Below are 13,243 nucleotides of genomic sequence, written 5' to 3'. Positions count from 1 at the left end.
TGAGTAAGAACTCATGAACATTGTCTTGTAATTGGAAAATTATAAATAATGTAAGTGCTTTTCACTTTAAAAATAGAGATATTTTCAGAAAGCATAAAGAGTGCATTTATACCAAGCGTTTCCTGAATAAATGAAACTGAACACAGAGTCATAGCCACCATATATAAGTTTCCTGCAGCTTCACGGCAACAGATAGCCTCCTCTTTCTCCCACTGAGCAGTTGGAGGGTTGGAACTGCCCACCTTGGGGACAGCAGTCCATCACTTACCCAACAGTACCCCCAGGGATCCTTTGAAGTATACAATACATAGCCAGGGGTCAGATGTTTATTTTATATCCTTAACAATAGAAATTAAAGCCAATTGATATATGTAGCTAGAGAACGAGGGAAGATTCTGGTGTAAGCTTTGTGTGACGTAGATACACCTACATAATAAGATATGGAGAGATGTGAGCCAACCCCTAGTGTTGTTGTTGTTGTTGTTAGGTGCTGTCAAGTCCATTCCAATCCATAGCAACCTTGTGCACAACAAAACATTGCCCGGTCCCTGACAATATGTGTTACACTTGAGCCCATTGTTTCCGTCATTGTGTCAACCCATCTTGTTGAGAGACTTCTCTTTCCCTGCCCCTCCAGGTGACCAAGCATGGTCTCTCCTAACAGCATGTCCAAAGTAGGTGAGGTATAATTACAGTTCTAGACGTAAACAACAAGAACAACAAAACTAACCCACTGGTTTCAGTCAATTCTGGTTCGGAAGGACTCTGAAGGATAGGGTTTTCAATGCTGCAATCTTCATGCAAGCAGATTTCCACACCTTTCTCCTGTGAAGCTTCTGGTGAGTCTGAACTGCCAACCTTATGGTTAGCAACTGAGTGCTAACTATTGATAAATAGGCACTCGTAGTTATTTAGGGAGCAAAGGATGGGGTATAGGACATCTTTACCAACTCATGCAAGTATGCCAGTTTGATATAATAATAGTATTGATCCCCTCATATGTGCTAAATAAACATTAAGACTAATGTTAACCAAAACTTATAGCTAGACATTATTGTCACCATTTTACAGAATGTTTTTAATGTTTAACTTTCCCAAGGTTCATCAAATCTGATTTTGCCACTACACTGATGCTTCTTAATGGCCACAGCACTAGATGGAGCCCCCTTTTATACAGTGTGGCTCCCTGAGACAGCCAGCCCAGAAGCGACAAATTGTGACTTTGTGTCAAAGTGGAGGGTATCCAGAATGCAGCATAACTTCAAAGGGTGTTTGGCATCGTAAACACTGAGCTCCATGTGATACGTCAACTGCTATTCTGCCCTTTGCTTCACAAAAATATCCCTATGTCCAATTGGACAGCAAACCTCCCTGGCTCGACAAATCAAGACTCTGAGCCCCGCCGCCATAGACAGAGTCAATTCTGACTCATCGTAAGTCTATAGGACAGAGTAGAATTGCTCCTGAGGGGTTCTGAGACTGTAAAGCTGTGCTAGAGGAGACAGATTCATCTTTCTCCCGCGGAGCACTGGGGAGTTTGAACCACTGGCCTGACAGCGGCCCAAGGTATAACCATAGGACCACACGGACTTCTTCTAAACAAAGCAGCAAGAGTCCACTGAAGTCTGAATTTTCTAATAGATCCCTAGGTTTTCTTCAATAAGAACCAACCAACTTGGGTTTCTCCTATGAGTAAAGTAAACACATTTTACACATCGACACAAGAAAGATACATGGACCATAAATGTATTCACATTATTCACATTCAGAATACTTTTAAGAGCAGTTTTATTCCCTGGGCAGTTTTCGCATGTGGCAATTCAACAGTGTAGCCAGGGAGATCATGTGAGAGAGGAGCGATCCTGACTCACGCTCTCCATATAGCTGATCGCCCGAAGTGGAAGAGCCTTTTATCCAGACTGGTCTCACTTCCAAGGATTCCTGGTGGCTTAGTGGGCTATGTACTGAACTGCTAACTACAAAGTCCAAAACAGGAACCCACGAGTCACACCCAGCAGCCCTTTGCAGGAGGAAGATTAGGCTACGCATAAGCAAATGTGGTGAAGAAAGCTGATGGTGCCCGGCTATCAAAAGATGTAGCGTCTGGGATCTTAAAGGCTTGAAGGTAAACAAGCGGCCATCTAGCTGAGAAGCAACAAAGGCCACATGGAAGAAGCACACCAGCCTGTGTGATCAAGAGGTGTCGATAGGATCAGGTATCAGGCATCAAAGAACAAAAAAAATCATATCATTGTGAATGAAGGGAAGTGCGGAATGGAGACCCAAAGCCCATCTGTAGGCCACTGGACATCCCCTTATAGAAGAGTCACAGGAAGGAGATGAGCCAGTCAGGGTGCAGCACAGCACCCATGAAATATACAACTTTCCTCTATTTCTTTAATGCTTGCTCCCTGCCCACCATCACCACTGTCATGATTCCAATTCTACTTTACAAATCCAGCTAGGCCACAGGACGTACACTGGTACAGATCAGAGCTAGAAACACAGGGAATCCAGGACAGATAAACCTCTCAGAACCAATAATGAGATTACCAATACCAGGAGGGGAAGAGGAAGGTGTGGGAAGAAAGGGAGAACCAATCACAATGATCTACTATAACCCCCTCCCTGAAGGATGAACAAAAGAAAAGTGGATGAAGGGAGACATTGGTCAGTGTAAGACATGAAAAAATAATAATAATTTCTAAATTATCAAGGGTTCGTGAGGGAGGAAGGGGAAGGGAGGGAGGAGGAAAAAAATGAGGAGCTGACGCCAAGGGCTACAGTAGAAAGAAAATGTTTTGAGAATGATGATGACAACAAATGTACAAATGTGCTTCACACAATGGATGGATGGATGGATGGATTGTGATAAGAGTTGTACGAGCCCCCAATAAAATGATTTAAAAAATAAAATAAAGTAAAAAGATTTACAGTCTAGGAAACTAAAAGGGGCAGTTCTACCCTATCGGATAGGACTGCTGTGAGTCAGAATCAACTCATTATCAGTGAGTTTGGAGGGTTGTTTTGCTTTGTTTTGTTTTGATTTGTTTATGGGGGGAAGGGGGACGGGTCTCTTCAATGTCCCTGAGTAGCACAAACCGTGCTCTGTTGCCTGAAATTTGGCAATTTGAATCCACCCGGAAGCCCCATGGAAGAAGACCCACTGCTACCCAGTCAATTCCAAGCACAGCGATCCTATGTGGGGCCTCCGAGGCTGTGCAAATCTTTACAGAACCAGGCAGCCGCCTTTTTGCTCCAGAGACCGGCAGCTATGCATCGTGGGCCATGCATTAGTCCAATGCTTATGTGGCGCGAAGCCAAGAAAATCCCTCTACCGTGTAACGTGTGGAATCGCCTTGAGGCAGAAGCACGGGTCTGCGGTTTTCTTTTGGCTATGTCTGGATGTGGGGATGGCGGTGAAGGGGGCTTCAGTTTCCCACATGACAAACGAAGTCTTTAAAATATGCAGAGTGCTGAGTGGAGACTCAAAGCCCATCGGTAGGCAACTGGATAACCCCTTACTGAAGGGTTGTGGGGAGGAGATGAGCCAGTCAGGGTGCAGGGTAGCAACCAATATAACTTTCCTCTAGTTCTTAAATGCTTCCTCCCCCCACTATCATGATCCCAATTCTACCTTACAAATCTGGCTAGACCAGAGGATGTACATTGTTACAGATAGCAAGTGGAAACACAGGGAATCCAGGACAGATGACTCCTTCAGGACCAATGGTGAGAGTGGAGGGTGGAGGGAATGTGGGGTAGAAAGAGGAAACCGACTACAAGAATCTACATATAGCCTCCTCCCTGGGGGATGGACAGCAGAGAAAGGGCAGGGGGAGCCTTCAGACAGTGTAACATATGACAAAATACTAGTAATTTGTAAATTATGAAGGGTTCATAAGGGAGGGGGGGATGAAGGGGGAAAATGAGGAGCCGATATTAAGGGCTCAGGTGGAAGGCAAGTGTTTTGAGAATGATGATGGCAACAAATGTACGTATGTGCTTGACACAATGGATGGATGGATGGATGGATGGATGGATGGATGGATGGATGGATGGATGGATGGTGATGGGAATTGTACGAGCCCCCAATAAAATGATTTTTTTAATGCAAAGTTTTTCTTCATACATTTATAACATGTTTCACAGGTGACACGGGATTTTAAAAAAAATACAGTCCAGTCGATTCCAACTCATAGCGACCCTGTCGGACAGGGTGGAATTGTTCCCTGGAGTTTCCAAAACTATAATCTTCGTGGAAGCAGACTGCCACAGCTTTCCTCCGTGGAGTGGCTGACAGACATTGACTCCTGGATTTTCGCTTTTGACCAAACATTAGTGATTGCAGTGACTGGTACTGTAGATTAGTGATAATAAGATGCGTTATCCAAATGGTAAAAAGCAAAACCCAACCAAGCCACTGCTGTCGGGTTGGTTTGACTCAGTTTACCCTAAGGATTTCTGAGGCTCTAAATCTTTACAGGAGCAGCTAGCCTCATATGTCTCCCTTGGCACGGCTGGTGGGTTTGAACTGCTGACCATTTGGAAAGCAACCCAACGTTTAATCCACAGAACTTCGTCCAAATAGTAGAATCTGAAAACACAAACTCGCTGTCTTCAAGCTGATTTCCTAAAGGTCGGGCTGCGGTTTGCATCGTCGGCAGTGCAAAACCAGCAGCAGCTTCCGGGCTTCATGCTCCTGTACACAGTTACCTAGCCCCTCGGAAACCCGCAGGGGGTCGCTATGAGTCCGCACTGACTCCGTGGCAGTGAGTGAAGATTCACAGAAAGCAGCGGAGTCGTGCGCCGTAAGTTCACATGCTTCTCTGATTTCATGCGTCTTACACTAGAGGGCGCTTTGCTCCTTCGATAAGGTGCCTTCCGGAAGCTACAAAGGAGCGCTCACCATCCTTAAGGATTTATTGTTTAAACTCAGCGCACCTTGAGACAGACAATTCACTAACTTAAACGATCATGAACTTGTGTATTTCTGTGACGATCCAGCACCGTCCATCTATCTAAGCGGTGGCTTCTGGCTTCATCCTGCTCAGCACAAAGCATTCTCCGAGCAGTTTTGAGAGAACCACCTTGTCCCACAGAGTCCCTACCTCAAGGGTGTCCCAGGAGGGTCCTGATGGCAGGGTCCCTTATGCATGGGGAGGGGTCTTCCGTGCAGAGAACAGCTTTCTTCCTCATTCCCTTTTACGTCCTATCAACCCTACCTCCCTTCTTTGTGCAATAAAGCAATTCCTAGAAAGCTGTGTGGAAAAATTAATTTCTAAGGACTTCCTAAAACTCGACGTCTCCTTCCCCTTGGATGCACACAGGTGCAGGGAAACCTCCCATGCTGACGTGGGAGCGGTTCTTCAGGTTTGAAGTCAGCGCTCCCCTTCCCACATGCCCCCTCGGAGTACCGAGTAGTTAATGATCTATCAAATTCATGGGTTCTCCGAGGAACCAATTAATTAAAGAAAAGGAGTAAATGAATCCCCAGTTTTTAAAAAAAAATCAACTTTGCGACTTTGGGCTTATTTACATGAGCTATTCCCTTGGGCAGCTCCCTACCAACTACCCACACACTCCCTAAACAGGCTTTAGTGAAGACCTACCAGGTTCCAGAGGAGGCCTGGTGGCAACGTGCTCATGCATTGAACCACGGGGTCAGCAGTTCCAAACCACCAGCTGCTCCCCTGCAGAAAGAAGAGGCGTTCTCCTCCCCTAAACAGTTACCTTCTCAGAAACCCACAAGGGCAGTTCTACCCTGATCTACAGGGTTTATCGGAGTCAGAGTTGATTCAATGGCAGTGAGTTTGTTTCCTTGCTTTTACAGCGACCCAGGTCCTCTGCTGAGGGTTATGCCCTGCTCCAAGGTCTCCTCCTCTAGGAAGCCTTCCTGACCACGTCAGCTAAAATAGCACCCTCACTCACTTTCTCTTCCCATGACTTGAAGCACTTTCTTCGAGCTTATTCCTGACCAACAGCATACTTACTATTTACTTGCTTTTCTGTCTCCTCTGCGATGGAAGCTCCATAAAACCTGCCCCGGTTGTCATCCGAGTGACACTGTCTCATGCTCACCCACGTATGGCAGAATAGAATGTCTTCCGCAGGGTTCCAGTGGAAGATTTGTGGATGTAAGGATATCACCAGACCTTTCTTGGAAGCACTTCTGGGGTGGCCACACCTTCCATCCTCACTGTCAGCAGGGAGCATTTGAACTGCTTGCACCAACCAAGCCCTCCAAGCTCTATAAAGTACGCGTTTATCTCTGGACCCCTAAGCCCTGGGGGTGAGAGGCACTCAATAAATACCTGCTGCATAATTGGATCTATCAATGGAATGGCAGCAGATAGTCGCAGTGTACTTACGGAAGAACTGGAATCCAGGTTCACTCTCTACTGCTGCCTGCTTACTCTCTACTGCTGCCTGCTTACTCTCTACTGCTGCCTGCTTGCTCCACGTTATCTGCATCACTGACCTGGAATCCAAACTTCCTGCTGCCTTCTGCTTCTGTTCTTGCCTTGACTCAATCCTGGGTGGTGTCTACACCACCCACAATGAACTTCTAAAAATCTAAGTCACTGAGTAATTTGTGTGGAAACTGTTGAATGGGAATTTATATTGCTGTGTAAACTCTCACTGAAAACACAATCAGATAAATATCTATTTATATAGTATATGTTATATAATATAAATATTATATTGTATATAATAAATAACGTTATATTATATAACATCATTTATTATATTCTATGTTATAATAAATATATAACATTATTTATTATATACAATTATAGCATAATGTTAAATAATATATGATGCACACATACTATATTATTATATAATCATACAATTCTATATATTAGTATATATACTATATAATATATACCATATTATTATATATATTATATAGTGTACATGTAACTATGTTATTTTATATTATATATTATAATACATAATAATGTATATATGTATACTATATAATATACTAATACTGTGTATATGTATGTGTGTGTGTGTGTGTGTGTATATATATATATAAAGTCAAATGATATCGTCCTCTTCTTATAACACTGAAATGGTTTCCCATGAAGGAGTAACATTCAAGCTAAGTGCTTAGTCTCCAGTCCCTAAGTGACCTGCCCCACCTGTCTCTCCAATGTCATCCTGTATGAGGGGAAGTCAGTTCCTTACTATCGCTGCCAGACTGCTGTCTTATCCCACCACAGGGGTGGGCCTGCTCCCTGCCTCTGGGGACAATGGACAGGCTCCTGTAGGCAGAGTTTTCCCCCTACTGATAATGGTTCCTATGGAGACCCAGAGACTACCCCCTAGACCACCCTCTCATTACTGTGTAACCTATAGTGCAGCCCCTTCTTGTGTCAGCTGGCATGCCCCCAAAAGGTATATAAGCATGGGTCAGCAATATAGAGCTCTCTGATCTCCCCTCCTTGCTGCTCACTCCCTGGTCGCTCCCCTCTCTCCCCCTCTCCTCTCCTGTCCTCTCTCCCTTGTTCCCTTGCCCTCCTTCCCTTCCCCCTCTCTCCACGTGAACCACCAAGCTGGGTGAGGTGAGCAATGCTACCATGTAACGTGTCTGACTGCATCGTTGCAATCTCGCATGCTCTCAATGACTTTAATATAATACTTATATATCTCAACCATACAACTGTGCATTACTGAGCCCGTAAGTAGTAGTGGTGGGGGCTGGCCCTCATCACCTCCTCGCCATTTTAATACTACAATCCCGGACCACTCTGGTCTGCTTTCTGCCCTCCACACATGCCATAAAGGTTCTTTCTCTCCAACTGCCCTCCCTCCCACCTATTTGATGTCATTAAGTTTTCCAGTTCTGAGAAGTTTATTATATATAAATTATATATAATATATATAATAAATTATATATAAAATAAATAAGTTTATTATTATAAATTAGTGCCTGTCACATTTATTTTCCTCATAGCACTTTCAACGTATGAAAATTTTATGTATTTGTTTATAAAGTTTATAACCTGCCTACCCCCACTTCTCTTCCCCACTCCACATACACACATTCTAGAGTGAAATCTTGTGAGGTCCAAGACCTTGTCTGTTTGCCACTATATGCAGACTGCTTAGAGTTTCTGACACTTAGCATGTGTTCAGTGACTGCATGTCGAATCGATAACGGACTGAATGCATGGTTGGATAGATAGGTGAGTGCATAGCAGGATGTATAGGAGACAAGGTAGGTAGGGTGAATGAAAGAATGAAATAAAGTGTAGGGTAGGTGGGTGGGTGGATACATGGGAGGAGAGGGTAATGGATGAATGGACAGACAGACAGATAGATGGATGAACAAATAGAGTGCTGTGGCAACATGGCAGCACGGCTTGGTTTTATAATTCATAACATGCGATTATATTTTATAACTCTGTGCCCCTGTTTAAATGCTGCTTCCTCTAAGAAGCCTTTCCTGATAGGTCTATCTGAATCAGCTGTCTTTGTACTTCTCATATTCCAAACTGAGTCAAGCCCATTGCCACTGGGTCTATTCAAACTCATAGCAACCCTGTATGCCAGAGGAGACCTAGCTTCCCTAGGTCTTTCAAGGGTATGAATCTTACTGAAGCAAACTGCCATATCTTTCTCCTGCCAAGTGGGTGATGGGTGTGAACTGTGCCATCTTACCATTAGCAGCTAAACACATAACTGCTGTTCTACCAGCACTCCTCTGCTTACATTACTCTACTTTTATCTCATTGTTATCACAGGTTGTAGGTGTATTTGGGGGGATTGTTTCTTTCATGTCCATCTCCCCCAGGAGAGAGTGAGCATCCTGTCTCCTTGTACATCTCCCTGGGGTCTGCTATCATGTCAGGTGCATGGACAACACAATCACTTGTCATTAGATGCATCACCTTCATGTCCAGAGTCCTTAAAATAAATTTTAAGTTTTCCAAGTGAGTGAGCAAGAAATAAAATTGTGTGTGTGTTTAATCACATGTATTTTAAAATGAGATGTACATTTCATATTTCTAAGGAGGAATTTTTATTTTCCCAATTTCACAACTCTACATATATAATCAGAAATTGTGAATTCAAAGAGTTGAGTCATGCTCACTGTTCTGACCCCAACCTACCCTGTGGCTTTGACTTGGTTGCTTAACTACACTGAATCCTTATGGAACCATCACCCTCCCATGAGTTACCCTGTAAGAATTGAGAGAGTAATAGTCATGTGTCATACTGTGGGATATAAAAAGACTTTCCCCCCAGCTTTGTCTCCCCCAAAGATATGCCAAACATTAGAGGCTGTTTGCCAGCACTTGGAGGGAGGTCAGATGCTTAGAGATATTCTCCCTGAAGGCTTTCAGCCATCAGACTACAGTCTGGTCCACTGTAGGTGGGGCTCACACCCTACTGATAAGGATGGTCATTGTTTCCATGGAGAGCCAGAGGACAGGTCAAACCTGCTCAGTGACATCCAAGTTAGGCTACCTTCCTGAATCTAGGATCTGCCCATCTTCTCACATGTATACCTCCAATCCCTCCCCTTCCTATTGTGTGTATGCCCCTAGATCACCCCCCTCCCATTACTGTATTACCTAAAGTACAATCCCTCCCTGTGACATATGTCATTACCTGCAATCAGGGGACTTGCAGGTCCCCAAAAGATATATAAGCTTTGGTTAGAGATAAAGCTCTCTCTCCCCTGCCACTCCCACCTTCGACATCCTCATGTGGATCACCAAGCAGGGCTGAGGTGAGCATGCTACCATGAAATGTGCCTGACTCCTTCATTTTACTTTCTCTCTTATCTCTCTCTTATTCTCTATGACTTTACTATAATCTTTTCATATTATTGCTGTACAGTTGCACCTGCCGGGCCTGTGATGATTTGTTAGGGAACAGCTCCCCTGACAGCATACAGAAGAGATTCTTCTACAAAGTCTTAAAGAAGAGTGAGATAACAGGATACAATTCCCCAGCCCTTCATCCATGGGTTTTATTTATTTTTCATCTACTATAATATTCTTCTCACTTCACTTTCTCTAGATGCTCAAGAAGTTAGGCTGCCCTTTCCGTTCAGTCTATTATACTTAAAATGAAGCAGGTGAGTATTTCTTGTCTGACTACCCTCTTTTGGGAGTCCCTATCTGGTGCAGATGGAGAGGCACTCAACTACTAGCTGCTGAACTGCTGGTTGGTGGTTTGAACCCACCCTAAGGCACCTTGGAAGGTAGGTCCAGGGGATCTGCTTCCTAAAAGAAAACCCTATGGAAGACAGTTCTTCTCTGTCCACCTGGGTCACTATAATCAGAAATTTCCTGAACAACAAACAACTATACACTATTTTTAGCCATGTCACTCTAGCTCAAAAATCCGCCATGATTTTTGGCACCAACTTCTCTCTCAACCCCATGTATCACCAAGGAATCTGTGTTTCTTCACGAACAGGAATCATTTACTGCTATCTGGTCACCTCTCTTGCCTGGGCTCTCATCTTATACCAAGGTTTTTTGCAATTGGCTCATCATTGATAGCTGAGCGATGGCTTTCCTCTGACTCTAGTCTCTCTTTATATAATAGATCTGGCCACATTAAAATCCACCCCAATTAATATTGTCACCTCTCAGAAGCCCAGGCAGCAGCCCTCTACTCAAGGATAAAGGCAAGACTGCTCATTCAAGATCGACTCCCAACGGCCACTACCTGCGGTTTCAGACACATTACCCTCCATCCCTTGAATGGACCCGCAGTTCCAGTCAGTCTGAAAGATTCACTGACTTGACAGCCCCCTCTCTCCTCACCCCCCACCAGCCACTTGCTCACTGCAGAGGCCATGAATATGGTACTTCTCCTCTCTGCATGTGCTCTTCTTGTTATTCAGATGTGGAAAGCACCTGCTCTGTGAGTCAAGGACTAGATAAATCACACCTGTAAGGTGTGTGGCAACAGTACCAAGGGTTCAAATAGACAGAAAATGTTTAGAAAATGATGATGGCAACATAGGTACAAGTATGCTTGATACAATTGATGTATGGAATTTTTATAAGAGCTGAAAGAGTCCCCAATGAAATGATTTATTTAATGTGGCAATAGTACTGAACCCCTAGGTATTCTCTAAAGCTCAGCCAGTGCTGTTGCTGTTCCACACGTGAATCTCTGCTTCCTTCCACACACCGTCCCTTTGGTCAGAACTCCCTTTCTCCTCATCCGTCATTACCTGAGAGAGCACTAGTGGAAACCCACTGGTTGCTTCAAGGAGAACGGTAAGGCTGCCTCCTCCGGTAAAGATTTGCAGCCTTAGAAACCCTAAGGATGACTTCTGCCCCATCTGACAGAGTCCCTGTGAGTGGGAATCAACTTGATGACAGTGGGTTTTATCATTACTTGGTCCTTGGAACCGAAAAAACACACACTCACTGTCACGGAGTCAATGCCAACTCAAGAGATCCTATAGGACAGGGTAGAATGGTCCTTGTGAGTTTCCAAGGTTATATCTCTTTACAAGAGTTAGAAAGGCCCCTCGTTCTCCTGAGGAGTGGTTAGTAGATTTGAACTACAGACCTTGCAGTTAGCAGCCCAACATGTAACCACTATGTCACCAGGGCTCCTACCTGATCTTAAAGGCATACCTTTAATTTAGCTTCGTCCATGAACCTTTTCAACTCCAATGATACCTTCCCCTTCTCTTTCTTTTTCTCTCTCTCGTGTAGGCTAACATTACCACATATTTAGTTGGGGTTCTAACTTTGTACCTTTTCAAACTATATTGTCTATCTCAATTAGATTACAAATTTCTTTAGGGCAAGAGCTATGCCAAAAACAATATAATAATCTCAGCAGATAACGAGTAATAAGCCTCTGATGTTTCAACACTACTTATTCATTCAAAAATTACCTCTCTTGTCTTGAAATTTTTACTACATAATATAACTATGAAAACAGGAAGAGAGGGAAGAATAATCTATAGCATCATTAGAAGACTGTATCTTTACTCATCTATCACTTAATTTACAAAGTAAGACTTTGAGTGAGTGAATTCCTAGGGCAGGGTGGGGAGGTGTCAAATCAGTTTCTACCAAGATTGCTGAAGCAATTCAATCCACCAGGGAAAAGAGGAGCCCCAGGCAGGAAAACCTGTCAAAGTCATCAGAGCTCAGCATGACAGGGAGCGCATTGTCTCCAGGGGGCTCAAATACAAATAGGTTAAGAAATTGCCTACTCACTGCCACAGTTCCCACACAGCGCTGCGGTTACCAGGTACTGAGTCAGCCCCCAACTCACCGTGACGCCACGCACATGGCGCGGAACCACCGTGAGCCAAAGGGTGTGCATTGGCTGGTTTTTTCCCTCCATTTTATTGGGAGCTCTTACAGACTGAGTTAGTTAATTGTGCCAGCCTGGCCGATAATCACATGTGGGTCTGGTTGAAAGGCGGAGGGATAAATGGGTGGTGAGCCTCGCCTTTCTAGTTCTCGGGTCTCTTGTTTTGTGATGGTTACATCGGGTGCAGCTGCCTTAGCAGTTCCCTGCGTCAGCTTGCAAGATTGACTTCCTACAAGACATCCCCAAGGAGAAGCCGCATGGATCTATCCCGATGCAGCCCTGGGTGCTGGAGCAGCCGTGTGGAGACCCTTGCCAGTGCTGAGATGCTTACACGTTCACGGACTCAGCTTTCCTCCTGCAGTCGGCATCATTGCCTCTGTTTTGTGAGGTGGAGGACGTTGTGGACTGGTGTTGAGTTAATGGGTTAATGTTGGACTTGTGGGCTTGGGCAGCATTGGGTTGGGATGTTTTCATGATGCACCTTTTCTTTACATAAAACTCTCTCTTATACGTGAGTCGCCGTGGATTTGTTTCTCCAAAGTACCTAGACTAATACACAGACATTATAAGAATCCATAGTGTAATTAGATCCAACATGATAGACAACGGTTGCCACCATCATTTTCAAAACATTTTCTTTTCGTCTTGGACTCTTGGCATCAGCTCCCCTTTATCCCTGCCCTCCCCCACCCTACCCCCAACAACCCTTGTTATTATATTATTAAATATTATTATTGCTATTCCTCCCCACCCCCTGTCTCTTACACCATCCAATGTATCCACCATCCACCCCCCATTCAGTTAGCCGGTCCCCTCCAGTGGGATTATATAGTCATCATTGCTATCAGTTCCTGGCTGATATTCAGAAGTACATATCCAGGTTTTCTGACCAGTCTGTTTTCATCTGGAATCTTCTCAGCGGCAC

At 44.3% G+C, this 13,243-nt stretch overlaps 1 protein-coding gene across 1 annotated transcript in view; it reads right to left on the bottom strand.

The window, feature by feature from the left end:
• Positions 1-13,243, bottom strand: part of DCDC2 (doublecortin domain containing 2) — a 240,623-nt gene that overhangs the window by 135,718 nt on the left and 91,662 nt on the right. The gene's annotated exons all lie outside the window — the stretch shown is intronic.

This window comes from Echinops telfairi, unplaced genomic scaffold (assembly GCF_000313985.2).
Source record: "Echinops telfairi isolate 266 unplaced genomic scaffold, ASM31398v2 ScPeMD7_5868;HRSCAF=6743_0, whole genome shotgun sequence".
NCBI lineage: Eukaryota > Metazoa > Chordata > Mammalia > Afrosoricida > Tenrecidae > Echinops > Echinops telfairi.
This window is presented reverse-complemented; position numbering and strand designations above follow the sequence as displayed.